This window comes from Lagopus muta, chromosome 1 (assembly GCF_023343835.1).
Source record: "Lagopus muta isolate bLagMut1 chromosome 1, bLagMut1 primary, whole genome shotgun sequence".
Classification (NCBI taxonomy): Eukaryota; Metazoa; Chordata; class Aves; order Galliformes; family Phasianidae; genus Lagopus; species Lagopus muta.
Genome location: NC_064433.1, coordinates 186,499,716 through 186,506,550, shown reverse-complemented (window position 1 = coordinate 186,506,550; position 6,835 = coordinate 186,499,716).

The following is a 6,835-nucleotide window of genomic DNA, read 5'->3' as shown; positions in this document are numbered from 1 at the left end:
TGACTATATGGGTAAAAGAAAATCCACAGTAAGCCCTTTTTCACATCAGAGACATCATGCAAGGTGGTGTTTTATGTGATGTTAAGAATTTGAATACAGTTGCTCAAGATGACAAATTGCTTGGCTCCAAGTGGTTATTGGATATTTTCCTAACATTCAGTGTGATTCTTGTAGAACATGAGCCAAAGAATTGTCACCCAATTACCCTGCCGTTCTACAGGATGAAGGTGTGGAGTCCCCAGAAAAAAGCTGGCTTCATTCCACATCCTGAGTAACTTGAAAAGAAATATCATGGGTTGGACCAAGGAGCAGTGCCATACTTCCACTAGCCATCAAAAACAACGAGGAGAAGGTAAGAAAGTGTATGTATCTGATATTGTCTCAGCTACCAGCTGTTCCTAGTTTGAGATGTGCTTCTTCATTAGCTGTTTGTCCAACTAATACTTTTGGTTTTGAGTATATTTAAATTCTCTAGATCACCCACAGTCCTGCTACCCTGAGATTATTGCTACGTTAGGGAAATGATCAAAGAGAAGCTGACGCAATTGTCTGAGAAAAGCTTTTCTTTTTTTTTTTTTTTTTCTTTTCCCATAGCTATAAGCAGATTAAAAGATTTCTGATTAATGGCTGCAATCTCAGAGAATTTAATGATCAAATTGATTATGTGGGTCTCTGTGGCTGTGAGGCCTCCTCTGATTTAGTTAAGATTTCTGTGAGACCACTTATTCATTGGTGGCACAGCAAAAGAGACACAAGCAAAATTGAGAGAAAGAGATCTACCTGCTCAGTTGGTGTGGCCACAGGGAGATGGCAACACTACAAGTGATCTCATAGGAATTGGTCCACGTGCTGGGTGATGGTTACTGTTCAGTGGTTTAGTTACTGATTGGATCTTTGTCTGTTATGCTTCTGTCTTCCTTACCCATAAAAGAAATATGTACTTGGGACTTAATGGATGGCTTTGTTTAATTTTCATACTACTGCTTTTGTGTAACAGTCACCAAGTAGGCTTCTTCTCCCTGGTAAGTAGTGATAGGAAGAGAGGTAATGGTGTTAAGTTACACCGGGGGAGGTTCAGGCTGGATATTAGGAAAGAGTGGCGACACATTGGCACAGGCTGCCCAGGGAAGTGATGAAGTCACTGTCCCTGGAAGTGTTCAAAAAAACATGAAGTTGTGGCACTGAGGTACATACTTAGTGAGCATAGTGATGATGGGTTGATGACTGGACTACAAGATCTTAGATGCTTTTTCCAACCATGATTCTACGATTCTATGAACTGGAAAGAAAATTACATGTCAGCAGCATGCTGAAACTGATAAATCCCAAGAGACTGCAGTGAACAGTCCTCCCATACCTTTGGCGAGAGTACTTTAATCAGTATGCTGTAATGTAAAACACTCTACCTGCCACTGACCTACGTAATACATACTTTTCATTTTCTACATCTTGGTAATCTGTCTTTAGAGATCAGTCTAGTTGACTTCAGTAAGTGTAAGCTCTAGCTAGGTATTTTTGAAACTGCCATGGCAATTGTGCTCCTAGGAGATGCTGGGGAAAGGCAAAACTTGGCTAACTTCTGTAGACAGTGAAAATGGTGGCCTGCAGCAAGAGTGCAGAACTACAGACAGATCCATGGGGCCAAGGTGGTGGGAGGGTTGGGCAGGGCTGCAGGGAGGCAGTGGAAGAGAGAGATGGTAAAATGATTCCATGATGGGGAGAGAGGACTGTTGGTACATCTGGACTGGAAGGGAAAGGAGGATATAGAATTCAGTGTGAAGAAACTGACATGAGGTGTCGCATCTCTAACATTACTTATATATTGTAATTAAGCAAACTCTGTCTATATAATGCTATATAAGCAAATGTATGCATTGTGCATATAATACATAGGTATATCACTCCTTCAACATATACCACTATGCATATTTCAGGCCATACTGTATGAAAAACAATGTTTTCAGAAATTACAGTTTAATGTGGACTGTCACTCAAGGTTTCTTCTTAACACAAGTTAGTGCTGATCCTTCTGCTGAATGTGTTTAATCTCACAAATTCTGGATTTCTGTAGTGTATGGGAATTTTTTCTTTCATCTCCTTTTTTTGGAAAAAGGATCATTCTGAATTTGATGGGAAAAACAGTGAGGAAAATTGTTTGAAACTCTCAATGCTTAGAAACCAGAAAAGAAGGTTTTGTTTTTAGAGGCATCCAATGACTATGAAACCAATGTGACATTATTTGGGAATGGTATTCCCCATGACTTTTGAATATTTTAAAATCCTTGTTGTTACTTCATATTTCACCAAGAGCTCAGTGGGAATTGCAGGGCTCCTGTAGTTCCAGGATTCAATCCATTTTTACTTATATTCTTTGATGCTGATATTTCAGTATAGCTGCTATCTGGACAATAAATGTAAAAATCAAAGACCTAGTTTCAATTTCTATGAGTTTTGATGTCATTTGAAATCCTGATTTCCCTTTTGTAAATAGTTTTGTAAATAAAATTGTACTGTAATGCTTAAAGTTATTTGGTATGCTTTCTCTAACTAATGTATCCTTACTTTGTAATTTTCCAATGTTTTCTATTTTTTCCTCTTTAATTTCAAATAATTATATCATATTATTTCCTGCTTTCAAGTTCTTTGATCATGGTTTAGTGAGTACTATTGGTGATAGGTGGATGGTAGGGCTGGATGATCTTGAAGGCCTTTTCCAACTTGGTAATTCTTTGATTCTGTGATTTTGACTTGTAATTACTTACACAATGAGAAACCACTTTTATGAATCTCCACTGTAAGATTTTCTCTTATTTCTTCTTAAGAGTTAAGACTCTTAAGAAACATTTTGCTATGAATTTCACCATCTGCAATTTTTAATGTATATGTTCTATTTTAGCCCTCAATTTCTTTATTAGGTGGTAAATCAGATTGTAAATGCATTTAGTGTTATCAGAGCAGAAGATCAATGTGCATGTAAGAGATTTTGTAGCTCTTAAATCAAACATGGATTTACACAAATGCAAATGCAGCCATTTCGTTCCTATGCACAAAGTTTACCTGAGATGCATAAACGCACAGAGACTATAAAAACGAAGAGACAGCTGTTATAAAGACACGTAGGTTCTATAGGTTTACAGAACTTGGACCTGTAAATCTTAAAATTAGTATAAGAGAAAATTTGCAAGAAAAGAGATTTAAGCATTTTCCAAGTGAGTGTTTTGGCTGTCAGGTTAGATAATCTTTTGACTAAATCCATCTAAAGCCTGATCCTAATGTGGTTATTCTGTGCAGGCAATACTTCCATTGCTTGCTCCACTTGAGGGCAACATGGAATAAGACTTTGAAGCCCACTAGGATAAAAGGTTGGACATTCTAACTAGTGGGTGATAACATAGGAAAGGAGGTGGCAGTAAGACTTTGAAGTTGTTGTTTAAATATTAATAATCAGGGGCTTTGTAGTGGAAGAATACAGATAATTAATTGGATACTAAGCTGCTCAGTGCTGTCACCAGAGAGGCATCCGTGAGTGTGCCAGGAGGCAGAGCAGAGGCACCTGGAGAACTAATGCTGCCAGGAACAGAGGCGCTGCAGAGCTGTGTGTCTTTGGGCTGGCAGCTGCTTTCTATTCTTAGAAGAGTTCAGTCCATGATGGACAAGACTGAATCTAAAGTGATATGGGGCTGTGCAAACAAAGCATAAGTGGAATTCCACAGAAGCAGTAAAGAGCTGTCTTATGTGACCTGCCAAACCATGTCCCATTCCTGTGCTTGGTCAAGAGACAGGTATAGCACTCTCTTCAGCTGCATACTTGAGATGAGATCCCTTCCCACTTGACAGGACCCAAAAGCAACTGTGGTGCTTGGATCTCCCCTGGATGAGCAGAGGAGAGGAGCCTCATTGCAGAGGATGTGCTACAAAATCCTATGACAACCAACCATACCCAGACATGATGTTTATAGGCATGTTCTGCTACAATGATGGTCATTTATATAAAGCTAGATGAACAAACTGTAGAAATTGGCATATAAAATGGATAGAAGGAGAAGTAGATCTGATATATATGATAAATAATCATTTAGCTTTTTTTTGCTAGCCACAGAGTCTGTGAAATATTTCTGGTTGCTGTTGACATCACCTTAAATGTGCATAAAAGGTATTGTTTCAGATGGAAGTAAACCTCTGAGAGGCCAGCTATAACATCAAATGACTGACTAATATCTAGGGACTCTTTTCCCTGTTTGCTGATGATTATGTGTTTGCTATGCAGTGGGAGACCCTACACATGGCATCTCAACAGTTTTTTAGGTATTTAGGTTATATCTTTAAATTCTGGAGCCTATGGCTTTTCTTTTCTTGTGTCTGCTAAGTGAAAAAAAGAACAGTAGTTCCATGGAAGATACAGAGTTCTAACAAGTAGTTCACTTTGTCAGTGTATCACTTCTGTGAGGGAAAAAAAGAAATTTGTAAAGTAATGTAGAACATTTAATAGGCCACACGCCAGCTCTGTGCTCTGTGTTTTCCAGTCTCTGTGCCACACACAGGTTCCTCTTTGGAAAACCAGAGGAAAGAAGGTTTTCCTCTAAGACTTAAACATGAGTTTGTTTGACACACCAGTCAGGAACAGATGAAACCTTAGATATACACTACCTGTAAATTGCCCAAGAGCAGACACAGATTTCAAGGGGCAGATTCCTCTGGGAACCTTCTCTTTTCACTTCTTTCAGGTTTCGAACTTTCTTATCTAGTTCAAATGATTCTGTGATTCTGTTATTCTGTAATATTGATCATCACCGTTAATCAGAAATGCTAATGCAGAATTACAAGAGGCCCTTGGAGGCATGATCTGCATTCAAAGAGCACACTGCAGCATGAGCCTCAACGCAAACACTTATGAATGATAAAAACTCCTCACTAAAGTAGCAAGATAAGGAGATGAGATGGCACCAAACACCAAAAAGAGAGAATTCCTGAAAAAAGCTAGGAAGCTTCAGGGAGGTAGCCAGTGAAGAGGCAAACTTCAAGGCACGCAAGAAACATGACTCTTTGTGCTCTGCAAAATTCATAGACCTCTGACTGATAAAGGGCATAGATAACTTATAATGTGAATGCTCTGTCCCTAGAGGTGTTCAAAACCAAATTGGATGGGGCCCTGGGCAGTCTGGTCTATTACCAGATCTTCAGGTTGGTGGCCCTGCCATGGCAGAGGAGATGGAATTTGGTGATCCTTGGGGTCCTTTCCAACCCAAGCCATTCTGTGATTCTATGATTCTATGATTCTGTGATTCTATGATTCTATGATAAAAGCTGAACACTGAGTCAGGTTTTCACTAAGAAATTTCTGCAGTTCTAAGGAACTTGTAGAACATCTTTTCATTGCTCTTGAATGTTTCTTGCTTCTACCCCAATTTTATTCCCAGTTGCTGCTCTCCACCCTGATTCTGGTTACGTTCCCTTTGTTATGTTGATTCTGTTGCCCTTTTTTTCTTTGTAAAAGCCTAAGGCATGAATTCATAAAAGCACAAATACATTGATGGATTACTATGAGAACTGGATACCCAAATGATCTTTTAGGTGCCTGAGAAAATATTTAATGCCACTGACATTTAAACCTTTAACGAAGGTAATATTTCTGAAAGAAATAGTGCGTGGTCTTTTAAAACTACTTAAACTCCTAATGCCAGGTGTGAATACTGCCAGCAGCACTATTCTGTTGCTGCAGAATTCAGATATTAAAGCTTAGCTGGAAGCTCATTTATTGGAAGAAACTAAGCAAATATCAGACTAAAGCAACTTTCTCCTGCTACTGACATGCAGAATAGTCTGCCAGGACATGTTTATTAGCTTCCACTCCAGGGAGATGCATGCTGTGGCTCTACTCAGTTTAATGTCTTATCTTTGTAAACTATTATTAATGCATTTGAAACATAGAACATGGAGATTCTAGTCTTAATTAGGCAGCAGATGCACTGAAACTGTAAAGGGAAGTGAGCTACAGGAAATGAGTATTCTCAACTGTTCAAAGACGTTTCCTCATTGTAAGGCGATTGCTCAATGTAGCAGCAACAATATCATTGTGGGGCATTTCCATTCTTAGAGTGTGCAGATTTCAGATTTCTTTAAAAAAGGAATGAAACCAGAATGTCTGTATGTGTGTGTGTGGGGGGCGGGGGGTCGTTACAGAAAAACACTGTAAAATAAAGCCTGGAATCACACTGCAAACATGCCCCTTTTTTTTTTTAAGTAAGACAGTATAACAGCTGAAGGCACAAAAAGAGAATCATGAAAGGTCAATGTGTAGCATTCCTGCAGGCACCTGTTTGCCCTGACACCTAAAGATGAATGCAGTTTTTACATCCTAAACATGCATGCTGCCTGGTTTGCAAACGTAGCCCACTTATTACCCAGTCAGACTTCCAAGAACCAAGGTTGTGTTTAATAACAAGCCCCAAAATTGATGATGCATCTATTTCTGAGCCAGAATTTCTTCCTTCAGAAAACAGACTTTGAACTGCAGCTCTCTCAAGAGGCAGAGTTATAAAAACTGCATCTGGAATTGCAAAATGAATGGGATGACGAGTGGATGAAAAGGTAGGAAGTTTCATTCTCAGACCTGCAAGCCTTTAATCAATGTCAAATGCTAACTTGGATGCTTTGTGAGAGAGGATGTACAGAAAGGAAACAGTCTAAATGAAACTATTCCAGGCCAAAAAGACAATGACAAAAACAAAGAAACAAGTGGAGGGGGGGAGGGAGGGGAAAAGCAAAAAACAAAGCCATTAGGAATGTCATACGTTGACTGTGGATGAGAACAGTTGAATTAACTTCTGCCTATTTG